The sequence below is a fragment of the Arachis ipaensis genome, chromosome B7 (assembly GCF_059453495.1).
Source record: "Arachis ipaensis isolate K30076 ecotype BB chromosome B7, ASM5945349v1, whole genome shotgun sequence".
Classification (NCBI taxonomy): Eukaryota; Viridiplantae; Streptophyta; class Magnoliopsida; order Fabales; family Fabaceae; genus Arachis; species Arachis ipaensis.
This window is the reverse complement of record NC_142442.1, coordinates 97,061,249-97,074,933: the sequence shown is the minus strand read 5'-3', so window position 1 is coordinate 97,074,933 and position 13,685 is coordinate 97,061,249.

Genomic DNA, 13,685 nt, shown 5'->3' with positions numbered 1-13,685 from the left:
ATCTAACTATCAACATAAATTTAATGCACAAATACACAAATCAAGAGGTCTTTTAAGGGTTGTAATGGGGTTAGGGTCAAGGTAGGATTGTATTTGGTCAAGTGGACTAAAATTTGAATCCTTAATTAACTTAAACTTTCCACCTAACTTTAGACAATCCATGTAATCACAATACAAATTCTAACTATCCATCAACCATGTTTTCCATATTATTCATGCATTCTAATTCTAAGTACCGTACATATGCATTGCTTTCACCACTTACTTTAGGGCATTTTGTCCCCTTTCTCTTATTTGCACTTTTTCTTTTCTTTTTTTCTCTCTTTTTTTCTTTTTTCTTTTTTTTATATATATATATATTTTTTCTTTTTCTTTTGTTTTTATCAATGCATATGATTAATTTATTGAATGCATGAACATGTCCCAAACATTTCTTTCACATTTTTAGAAAATTCTATCATACTCAATTTTCAAACCAAATATTTCCAAACCCAATTTCCCACACTTAAATCATAAGCACTCTCACTAGTCTAAGCTAACTAAGGATTCAAATTAAGGATATTATTGTTTTCCGCTTAGAGTTAATGATGTGTTAAAGTAAAGAACAAGGGGGTAAAATAGGCTCAAATTGGTTTGCAAAGGATAATGAAAGGTAAGGCCATATGGGTATGTAAGCTCAGTGAAACAAATGCCTCAATCATGTAAGTGTATGCATACATCAAATAATGGAAATATAGAATTAAGCAAGACAAAGATCACAATTTTAGAGAGAAAAATACACACACCAAAAAAATTAAATTATTGGTTGATAAAATGCAACCAATTCAAATAGGCTCAAAAAATCTCACAGGTTTTGTGTGTTCGAGCTCTAAACCATGTTCTAGTATAATATCTCTTCAAACAAGTGTAACATTAAATTTTATTCAAATTAGTGAAATTCTCTAAATGATTTCTTGAAAAAGAAAATATTACTTTAACCAAGTGGTAAAATATGCACAAAAATCAAATAATCATGCAATCAAACATGCAAATGCAACAACTAACTACAAAGAAAAATTTAAACATTGGTGTTCAGACAAGAAAGTACTAACCCATGGAGATCGGTATCGACCTCCCCACACTTAAAGGTTGTACCGTCCTCGGTGCATGCTGAGATTTGCAGGTGGACGGGTTGTTTCAACTGTTACTTTTCTCTAAGGATTGTGCAGATGGACTTGTCTTGTCTCCCCATGTACGTCTTCCGCTTCCCTTCCGGGTGGCCATCCTGAAAGAAAAAGGGAAGAAGAGTAACCCAGAAATAGAGATAAGAGCATAAAATAAGTATGGGTGGGTTAATGCCAAATGATAAGGATCTCATTTACATGGAATCTTCAACATGTAAGTGAGAAAATAATAGAAGCCATGGCATACCAGTGGTGCAAAATTGCAACAATGGAGAGGAGAGTGGGGAAAGAGAGATAATATAAATTCATATCAATATAAAAGTAATACAGGTATAAAATATTAGCATTGATATAAATAATATTACCTATTCAAAATAAAACAAGTCACTAAGCATCAAGAAAATACCAGAAAAAATGTAACAGTTGAATAAGAATATTTGAACAGCAATAATAATTTTAGAAAAATAAAAATATGCAATGAATGAAAGTATGCAAATAAATTAAATAAAATAAAATGGAAGTGAGAGAAAATAGGAAAGGAAGAAGAAAGAAATAAGAAAAGATAAGACGAATAAGGATTCGGAGAAGAAAAGAGAAGAAAATTGGCACTAATCTGGATAGGTTGTGCGACGCTGGCGACGTGGTCGCGTGGGTGACGCGGTCGCGTGGTGCGCAATAAGATCAGGTGACGCGGACGCGTGGGGCATGCGATCGCGTGACTTGATTTGTGCTACTGGCACGAGTGCAGCCTCCCGGTCGCACAACTCTCTGTTCGAAACTCTTTTTGCCAAAATTCTGGGTGACGCGATCGCGTGGTCGATGCGATCGCGTGAGTGGCCATCATGGGATATGACGCGGATGCATGGGGCACGCGTTCGCGTGGTGAGGCTTGGGCTTCCAGCACGAGTCCAGCCCAACTCCAGCTCAACTTTCGGCCATGCACCCGATTGACGTTGATTTTTAGGTCATGCGGCCGCGTGGGTGACGCAGTCGCGTGGGAGGCTAAAGTTCCCATGTGACGCGGACGCGTCAGCGACGCGGTCGCCTGTGTCGATTTGTGCCACTGGCACGCCTCGAGCACTGCTCTTGCGAAACTCTTTGTTTATTTATTTTTTTTCTTCCCTCCCCTTGCGACGCGGACGCGTCGCTAATGCGGTCACGTCGCGTGCTCTTTTTTTTTTTTTTAAATCTGAAAAGATGCAGAATGCAGTGTTAATAAGAATGTGATGCAAAACTCCAGGTTCAATAAAATAAAACTTGAAAACAAATAAAACTAAATAAAAAATGAAAAAAGGAACGATCATACCATGGTGGGTTGTCTCCCACCTAGCACTTTTAGTTAGAGTCCTTAAGTTGGACATTTGGTGAGCTCCCTGTTATGGTGGCTTATGCTTGAACTCATCCAGGAATCTCCACCAGTGTTTGTGATTCCAGTAACCTCCGGGGTCCCAAACTAGGCATGTAAAACCGTTGAGCAGCTTCAAAAAGATTCTTAGGCTCCCGGTGTGTTGGATGTTAGAACAGATTCCAGGATCCCAAACTTTGCTTTTACACCCATTTTTGTCGGGATCTGTATTTTTCCAGCCGGGTGATAAGTAATTTGAATTCTCATTGCAGCTACCAAACAGCTTCCTAGACCCATTCAATTGAGCTCTACACCAACCTTTGCGTTTAAACTTAAAGCTTCCAACCATAATGAACCTTGCAGGATAATTCTTACCACTAGCCATCTTCCTCTTACTTTTAATGTCACAAAGAGCTCTAAGTTGACCATCCGTCTCCAGTAGCCCATATTCAAGTGGGATTAGAAAGCTCTGGGATATGAATTTTACCCACTTGAATGTTGTGAAGGATGATGGAAACTTAGGGGGAGGTATTTTTAATGAAATTGCAAGTTCCACTCCCTTGTGCTTTTGTCTGATAATTACCACCTCTTTGCAAGCTTCTTCAATTTCAACCTCTTCCTCTTGGCAGCTCTCGTCCAATATAATCTCCTCTTCATTGCTTTCCAAGGGCATGGGTGGTTGTGCTTCTTCTTCTTGAATCTCCATCTCTTGATCAACCTCTCCCAAGTCTTCAACTATGATATGCTTTGGAGATTGTACACCCTCCTCAGCATCAATTACAACCGTCTCGGAAGGAGGCTCTATGACTGGACTTTCCCATGGAGGTTCTGCATCTCCTAAGTCTTCAACCACTTCTTCTTCTTCAATAATTCCGGCTTCCTCTACTTGTTCCAGTACGAATTCATTCTCTGTCTTGTCCACTGGGGTTTCTGGTATCTCCTTCATGCTACGCTCTTCACTAGACTGTCCACATGGAGCTGTGGCTGATCCTTGTATATTTGAGCGCCTAGAAGCCCATTGAATTAATGCTTGCCCTAGTTGTTGAATGGTTGCCTGAAATTTAATTACTGTTTCCCTTAGGCGATCCTCTGCTTCTCGGGTTGCCGGACTTGGACATGATACAAAAGAAAGTGGTGGTGGTTGGGAGTGATTGGATTGGAATTGGGGTGGTTCTATATATGGTTCATATGGCTCATAAGGTGGTTGGTATGGTGGTTGAGGGTTAGGGTCATATAGAGGTGAATGGCGGAAAGGGGCTTGTGAGTTTGGTGGTCCAAAGTCATGTTGAGGAAAGGGTTCATAGGCATATGGTGGTGGTTGTTGATAATTAAAAGAGTGCTCACCATAGCCATTGCCTTGATATGCATCACAGAATGGTTGTTGATGGTCCATTGGAGGTGGTTGTTGCCATGAGGGTTGATTAAATCCTTGTGGCTCCTCCCATCTTTGATTGTTCCAACCTTGATGCATGTTCTCATTGTAATTTCTTCTTCCTGCAACATTATTGTAACCAGACTCATAGCCAAAGGGGTCAGAGTTCATAGTAGAAAATAAAAATAAAAAAATAAAAACAAATTGAAATTAAAAGGTTATTTAAATTTTAAATTTGAAAATTAAATTTTGAAATTTGAATTTTAAATTTTTGAAATTTGAAATTTGAAAATTTTTTTAAATTTGAATTTTTAAAAAAAAATTTGAATTTTGAAAATTGACTTTTGAAATAAGATAAGATAAGATAAAAATTTTAAAATAAAAATCAATAACCTCTTAATTTAATAAAAATAAAAATAAAAACAAATCAAAAAGCAAATATTTAAAATAACCAAAAATAAGGCACACGTTTGCAATTCCCCGGCAATGGCGCCATTTTGATGAGAGAACTTTTGCGTGGTATAGAAATTTGCGGATAAATCCTCGTTGCAAGTATAGTTTCTAAACCTTCAAAAGTCCTTTCATACAAACGTTTTGGTTGTCACAAGTAACAAACCTCTTTGAAATTGGTAACCGAGTATTCAAACCTCGGGTCGTCTTCTCAAGGAATTGCATGGAAGTATGTTCTTATTATTGGTTATGAAGATTGTAAATTGGGGGTTTTGGAAGTTTGGGCAATGCGCACAGGTATATTTTCGAGCAATAAAAATAAATAAATAACTGTAAAATAAACTCTTGGCAAGGTATGAGAACCGGAAATCCTGTTCTTGTTATCCTTATCAGATATGATGAGAATTGGATTTTAATCCCACTTAGTTAAGTCAAGTGGACTAATTAGCTTGATCCTCAAGTCCTAGTCAACTCCTGTGGAGAGACTAATGTTAGAGAAATCCTAGCTAAAGCAAAATCTGCCAATTTCAACCACTCCTGAGTTTGACAACTCAAGTGTTACCAATTATTTAACCAAAGCCAAAAGGGAGAAAAATATCTAAATTAAATTAAAAGCATCAATATAAGCAAAGCAATATTAAATCTGAAAATACCTCGAATTGCATTAACAAAAGAAATTAAATCTGGCATAGATGTTCATAAACTAAATTGAGGAAATAAATACATAATAATAAAGAACCTGGGACTGAGAGTCACTCCTAAAACTAAGAGAAATCCTAAATCCTAATCCTAAGAGAGAGGAGAGAACACCTCTCTCTAAAAACTACATCTACTCCTAAAATTATGAATTATGAGAGCCTCCTCATGAATGGATGTATTCCCCCACTTTATAGCCTCTAATCTGTGTTTTCTGGGCCGCAAACTGGGTCAAAAACAGTCCAGAATTTGCTGGTTTCGAATTTTGCTACGCTGGATTTTCGTCACTGCGACGCGGCCGCATAGATCACGCGGTCGCGTCGCCTAGCGTCAGAGAAACCATAGCATATTATATATCAAATCGAAGCCCCGGACGTTAGCTTTCCAACGCAACTAGAACCGCATCATTTGGACCTCGGTAGCTAAAGTTATAGCCGTTTGAGTGCAAAGGGGTCAGGCTGGACAGCTTAGCAATTTCTCTAACTTCTTGTATTCCTTCCACTTTTGCATGCTTCCTTTTCATCCTCTGAGTCATTCCTGCCCTGTAATCTCTGAAATCACTTAACACACATATCAAGGCATCTAATGGTAATAAGAGAGGATTAATATTAGCAAATATAAGTCCAAAGAAACATGTTTTCAATCAAAGCACATAATTAGGAAGGCAAATGTAAAACCATGCAAATAGTGTGAATAAGTGTGTAAAGAGTAGATAAAAACCACTCAACTGAGCACAAGATAAACCATAAAATAGTGGTTTATCAGGTACCCCAAAACACAGTTTCTTGGGGAAGAAGTTATTGTCTTGACCATGCAACTCTATAGAAACTAACTATCATGCAAGGAGTATTTACAAACAAAACTAACTACACATGCAATGAGTAAAGGAAGAGATTGTTACCCATGGAGATCGGTCGAATGACCTCCCCACACTTAGAATTTAGCACGGTCCTCAGTGCTACTAACAATGGGTAAAGGATGGTCGGGACCGGAACCCTCACTATCCCCTCCATCAGAGCTCCCATCACTTGGGTTTGAGGTGGATGTGAATATTTCGGGTTCCTCCATGCTAGGGGTAACACAACGCAGAAGCTTCTTGATGTAGGTGTATCGGCGTTGATTGCGCCGCTCATATCTATCAAGCTTCCGGTGTAGATCTTCTATCCTTTTATGTGTGGATCTTTGCCGTGGTGGTGACGATGAGGTGGAAGAAATAGTAGATGGGAGGGCTATGTCAAGACTTGGGTTGTTCATGGGAAGATGTAAGTATTTTCCGCTTGGGACCACATTGCCCTTAGTTGCAATAATAGCCTTTGTGTCCATGTCTTCCCAAGGAACACCCGCAGCAGCAACTAAATCGGATACCAATGCTGAAAATGGCAAATTGCCCTGGGCGTGGACCTGTCCCATCGCTTGCTTGACAAGAAGTGGAATGTTCACCGATCTCTCCGTGAGAACACACCAAACAAGCAAGGTGAGATCTTCCGTGAAAGATGACTTGTGGGTGCTAGGTAGCACATAGTGGGATAGGATCTGGGCCCAAGCTCTAGCTTCTACAGTGAGGAAGTGAGCATCAATGCAATTGGGCTTCATCTGAAGTCGACCATGGGTCCAAAATGTCTCTGGCTCAGTAATGACTTGGAAGATCGAGTCCCAATCAAACCGAAATTTTTTTCCCTGACGTAAGACCTCTTGGTAACCATCCATATCACTTGATACCAGTAGGACATTAAGTACTTGCTGAATAGCCTCTTATGAAATTGCAACTTGCTTCCAGCGCATGTATACCGATTGAAGAGATGGGAGATGGTAGTTAGTGTAGAATTCTACCACCCATGAGAGGTTGACCTCTTGTGGTTTCCTCTAAAGAAACTCCCATCCTCGCCGTTAAATGCGGGGTAAAATACAAGGAGCAACCTTGTCCGGCGGAGCTAGTAGATGCTCAGCAGGATAGTTCTTCTCAACCATGGCGGGGAACACAAGTTCACAGAAGCGGTTGGAGAATCTTGAGGAATTCTTTGCCGGTTTGCTCTTTCTCATCAACAGGAGTGGGTGCCTTTGCCTTCTTAAAGAGGGGTTTAGCTCCTAATGAAGAGTGCGCCTTGGAGTTTGATCTTTGGGGTGCCTTCTTTGTGGCTGGTTTCCTTGAAGCTTTCTCCTTGCCTTTCTTGGTGGCCATCCTGATGAGAAGGGAAGGGAAATAGGAAAATATTAAACCCAAAGAATCATTTTAACAAAAACATGCAATCAAAGGGTAGTGCCCAAAAGAAGTGGTGCAATAGATTGATTATAGAGGCATGGGTCATAACACTTGGCATGGGATGCAAGAGTTAGTAAAGCATACAATAAGGCATGAGAAGAATAATATCAAGCATCCATAACAAAGAGCAAGTCATGTTCAGTGAGTAACTAATTGGCAAGTATACACTCTAAGCAAGCAAAGTGGACTCAATGCATTTAGAAGAGAGCAAGTGAATGAGGAGGAAGCACCAAAGTGAGGATACATGATTAAAATAAACCAAAATGGCATTCGTGCATTTCTTCGAACACTTGGTGTGTAATTATCAAGCAATGAGCAATCATGAGATACGCAACTAATTTAAATCCCAAAATAAAATATCAATCATCACATAACATCACTTACATGACAAAGACAATGAGAGATAAGAAGAAAATCTATCAAAGCAAATTAAAACTTAAATTCAACATCCATGGAAGAACAAGAAAAAGGAAAAGTAAACAAATAAAAAGCAAGTAATGTAATCATGTAACTAAAATAGAAAATAAGTAAAAAAACAAGAAAAGTCTAACTAGAAGAAGAGATTATGCAAAGAAAGTGAAAGAAAAGATATGGAAGAAGTAGAACCTTGAGAAGGAGAAAAGAAGAAAGTGAGGTTCTCTTCTTGTGAGAATGAGAAGGAGAGAAGAAGTGTAGAGCCACCAGAAGCGGTGGTGGTCGCCGGTAAGTAACCAGAGACGGTGATGGTGGATTGGGGAAGAAGAAGAAAAGAAAGAGGGGTGATGGAGTAGGAAGAAGAGGAATGAAATAAAACAGAAAGTGGGATAGAAGCAGGGCGCGCAGCTTTAAAACTGAATTGCGCGACCGATGCACGCGCGCGCACAGTGCGCTGGCGTGTCGGTGTGGGTTAGACAAGGGACGCGCACGCGTCAATGGCGCTAAGGCGCGAGTGTAGCTGTGCCCCTTGCACAGGATTGGCACAAAGTTGGCCCAAGTCTCAGGTAACATGTACCAGAGTTAGCATTCAGTGCAGGCGCGCGGACACGCACAGTGCGCTGACGCGTGCCTGAGCAGATTGGCAACCGGCGTGGACGCGCGCAATGCGCGGATGTGTCGGTGCGGGCACAGGTTAGGCACAGGTGTGTCATAACTCTCTAGTCTTTGTACCAGGGAGTTTGGGTAGCACCATCGGCGCGCACGCGCACAGTGCGCTTGCGCGTGTATGGCCAAATTTGCAAGGGGCGCGCAGGCGGCAAGCACGCGGACGTGTGGGTGCCTGGCGCGAGATGGGCATAAAGTGGGCATGACTCTCGGATTTTTTGGCCCAGGAGTTAGAAATACACCACCGGTGCGCGCGCGCACGGTGCGCTGGCGCGTCGGTGCCCTTTTTGCCCCCCCTTTTTTCAAAACATATAAAGAGCTATTCTAACACATCCTTGGCAGGTGGTCAAGCTAGTAGGCAAGAAAACACTTATAAATTCATGCACCATTCAAGACAAAGCATTTTCTCTAACTTCAATAATTCATCCATACCAAAATGAGGGAAAACTATATGAACATTCTATCTATCCAACAAGAACAATAAGGCTAGCAATCCTATGCAATCAACAACATCAAGAAATCACAAAATTCACAAGAATTTAAAGCTACAAACTAGATGGTATACATAAGGAAGATCTTACCATGGTGGGGTGCCTCCCACCAAGAACTTTTCTTTAACGTCCAAAATGAGGGAAAACTATATGAACATCCTATCTATCCAACAAGAACAATCAGGCTAGCAATCCTATGCAATTAACAACATCAAGAAATCACAAAATTCACAAGAATTTAAAGCTACAAACTAGATGGTATACATAAGGAAGATCTTACCATGGTGGGGTGCCTCCCACCAAGCACTTTTCTTTAACGTCCTTAAGTTGGACGGTCAATCGCTCAAGCTTCTCCTTCCCTAGGTGCATCCGCCAATAGGAACACCTCTAGCTCTTTTGGGAGCTTGTAGCCATGATACTTCTTCACTCTATGTCCATTCACCTTGAAAGTTGCTTCACTTTTAGGATCAAATAACTCCACCACTACATAGGGCTTTATCTCCTTTACCTTGAAAGGTCCTTCCCATCTAGAACGGAGCTTGCCAGGCATGAATCTAAGCCTCGAGTTGTAGAGGAGGACCTCATCACCTTCTTGGAAATCCTTTTTCCGGATGTGATGGTCATGAAATGCTTTAGTCTTTTCCTTGTAGATCTGGGCATTCTCATATGATTCATTCCTCAAACACTCTAGCTCCTCTAGCTGTAACTTCCTGGCTTCACCCGCCTTGGCTAAATCCATGTTGCACTGCTTTACTGCTCAGTAGGCTCTATGCTCAATCTCCACCGGAAGGTGGCACGCCTTACCATAGACGATCCGGAAGGGGCTCATCCCTAACGGAGTCTTGTAGGTCATTCTATACGCCCATAGTGCATCTCCTAACCGGAGGCTCCAATCCTTCCTTTGTGGATTGACCACTTTCTCCAAGATTCTCTTAATCTCCCGGTTTGACACTTTTGATTGCCCATTGGTCTGTGGGTGATAAGCAGTAGCAACCTTATGTGACATTCCATAGCGCTTGAGCAGTGCCTCTACTTTTCTGTTATAAAAGTAGGATCCTTGGTCTCTCACGATTGCTCGTGGCGACCCATAACGGCATACAATGTGATTTCTAATAAAAGAAACAACTGTATTGGTGTCGTCAAGGCGAGTAGGTATTGCTTCTACCCACTTTGACACGTAGTCAACCGCTAACAGGATATACAAATACCCACTTGAGTTGGGAAATGGTCCCATAAAGTCAATGCCCCATACATCAAATATCTCACAGAACAACATAGGTTGCTGAGGCTTCTCATCCCTTTGGGATGTGTTTCCCGACTTCTGACACTGATGGCAAGACACACAAAACCGGTTAGCATCCTTGAATAAGGTTAACCACCAGAATCCACAATCCAACACCTTTTTAGCTGTCTTTTGTGGGCCAAAATGGCTGCCACATTCGGACGAATGGCAAGCTTCAAGAATGGGTTGGATTTCAGATTCCGGCACACATCTTCGAATTACTTGGTCTACGCCCCTCTTCCACAAGTGAGGGTCATCCCAAATGTAGTATTTGGAATCACTCCTCAACTTATCCCTTTGGTGTTTAGAAAAGTTGGGAGGGAAGAGTTTTGCAACCAAGTAGTTCGCCATTGGGGCAAACCAAGGAAATCTATCCGACACAGCATGCAAACTATCGAATGGAAATGAGTCATTGATTGGAAATGGGTCAAATTTTAAATTCTCAATGCGACTTAAATGATCCGCAACCAGGTTTTGAGACCCTCTCCGGTCCCTAATCTCAATGTCGAATTCTTGCAAAAGCAAGATCCAATGTATAAGTCTAGGCTTTGACTCATTCTTTGTCAACAAGTACTTTAAAGCTGCATGATCCGTATATACCACTATCTTGGACCTTAGCAAATAAGATCTGAATTTATCTAAAGCATGAACAATAGCTAGGAGTTCCTTTTCAGTAGTGGTATAGTGGGATTGTGTTGCCTCCAGTGTTTTAGAAGAGTAAGCAATGAAATAAGGGAGTTTACCATCGCGGTATGCAAGCGCGGCACCTACAGCATGGTTTGACGCATCACACATTATCTCGAATGGCAACGTCCAATTGGGGCCTCGTACAATCAGTGCTGTGGTAAGAACTCTCCTTAGCTCTTCAAACGCTTTCACACATTCACTGTCAAACTCAAAGTCCACATTTTTTTGGAGTAGGCGCGACAATGGCAAAGCAATTTTGCTGAAATTTTTGATAAAGCGCCTGTAAAATCCTGCATGTCCAAAAAACAAGCGGACCTCCCTCACAGATGAGGGGTGAGGTAAAGTGGTGATAACATCGACCTTGGCCAGGTCTACAGAAATGCCTTCATGAGATACTACATGTCCTAAGACTATACCTTGTCTTACCATAAAGTGACATTTCTCAAAATTCAAGACAAGGTTAGTGTCAACACATCTAGCTAAGACTTTGGCCAAGTTCTCTAAGCAACAATCAAATAAAGTTCCATAAACACTGAAGTCATCCATAAAGACTTCCAGACAATTCTCCATTAGATCGGAAAATACACTGGTCATACACCGCTAAAAAGTAGCAGGTGCATTACATAGTCCAAATGGCATCCTTTTATAGGCAAAGGTGCCAAAAGGGCAAGTGAATGTGGTCTTTTCCTGATCTTCAGGAGCAATATGAATCGGGAAGTAACCAGTGAATCCATCAAGAAAGCAATAATGGGATTTACCCGCCAAACGGTCCAACATCTAATCGATAAAGGGCAAAGGGTAGTGGTCCTTTCTTGTAGCGGCGTTCAATCTTCTATAGTCGATGCACACGCGCCACGCATTTTGTACTCTCTTGGTGACCACTCCTCCATCATCCTTTTTAACCGCAGTGATGCCCGATTTCTTGGGAACGACCTGGACCGGGCTCACCCATTCACTGTTAGAAATTGGGTATATGATACCCGCATCAAGTAGCCTAGTGACCTCCTTCTTTACCACAGCTAGGATGGTCAGGTTGAGCCTCCTTTGTGGTTGCCTAACCGGCCTAGCTCCCTCTTGGAGAAATATACGATGCATGCACTTGCGAGGGTCAATCCCCACAATATCAGCTAGGCTCCAACTAATTGCCTTCTTGTACCTTCTCATAACATCTAGGAGCTTTTCTTCTTCTTCACCCGAAAGCTCACTAGCAATAATGACCGAAAACTTTTGGTTGTCCTCTAAGAAAGCATACTTCAAATGAGATGGAAGACGCTTCAGTTCACTCTTTGCTTTAAGCTGAGGTTCCTTTTCATCAAGCTCACAGAGTTCATTCTCAACAATTTTCTCATGTTCATCCTCTTGGTCATCCGTCTCTTCAACAATAAGGTAGCATAACTTGTTGTGGTCTTCTTCTTGCACTTCCGCTACTACCTCATCAGTTACATCACATCGGAGAACGGAATGCTCTTTGGGAGGATGCTTCATGGCTTCTTCCAAATTGAACTTGATAGTCTTGTCTCTAACCTCAAAGGAATATGTGCCGGTGAAGGCATCTAACTTGAATTTAGATGTCTTAAGGAAGGGTCTACCAAGTAGAACGGAGGATGAGCTTCTATTTTCTGTTGGAGGCATTTCAAGGATGTAAAAGTCAACCGGAAAAACCAAATCCTCGATCGCCACAAGTACATCTTCGACTATTCCTATCACCGTGATCACACTTTTATCGGCTAAGGCAAACTTCGCCGCCGATTTCTTTAATGGAGCTAAATTCAACCGCGAAAAAATGGATAATGGCATGATGCTTACGCAAGCTCTTAGATCACACATACCTCTCTTCTCCTCTCCCTGTTCCACAACCTACCACCACTGTCTCCGGCTACTCACCGGTGACTACCACCACCTCCGGTGGCACTCCATCTTCTCTCTCTCTTTCTCATTTTCACAAAAAGAAAACTCCACCTTATTCTTTTACACTTCTCAAGGTTCTACTTCTTCTATATCTCATCTCTTACTCTCTTTGCATAATCTCTTTTTCTAGTTAGATGTTTCTTGTTGATTCACTTATTTTCTCTTTTAGTTGCATGATTATACTACGTGCTTTTTGTTTGTTTACTTTTTCCTTTTTTTTTTTTGCTTTTCCATGAATGTTGAATTTGAGGTTTAGCTTGCTTTAATAGATCTTCTTGTTGTCTTTCATTATTTTTGTCAGTAGGTGATGTTGTGTGATGATTGATATTTCATTTTGGGCTTGTAATTGGTTGAGTATCTCATAATTGGTCATTGCTTGATGACTGCACGCCAAGTGTTCGAGGAAATACACGAATGCTATTTTGGTTTATTTTAGTCATATACCTTCAATTTGATGCTGCCTCCTCATTCACTTGCTCTCTTCTAAGTGCATTGAATCCACTTTGCTTGCTTAGAGTGTACGCTTGCTAATTAGATACTCATTAAACATGACTTGCTCTTTGTTATGGATGCTTGAGCTTATTCTTCTCATGCCATATTGCATGCTTTACTCCCTCTTGCATCCCATGCGAAGTGTTATGACCCATGCCTCTATGATCACCTTGTTGCATTATTTCTTTTGGGCACTACCTTTCACTTGCATGTTTTGTTGAGATGACTCCTTGTGTTTAATGCTTTTCCTTTCCCCTTCCTTTTCAGGATGGCCACCAAGAAAGGCAAGGAGAAAGCTTCAAGAAAACCAGCCACAAAAAGGGCACCCCAAAAGTCAAACTCCAAGGCGCACCCTACATTAGGAGCCAAACCCCTATCTAAGAAGGCGAAGGCACCCGCTCCTATTGATGAAAAAGAGAAGATCAAACCGGCAAAAGATTCTTCGAGGTTCCCCAACCG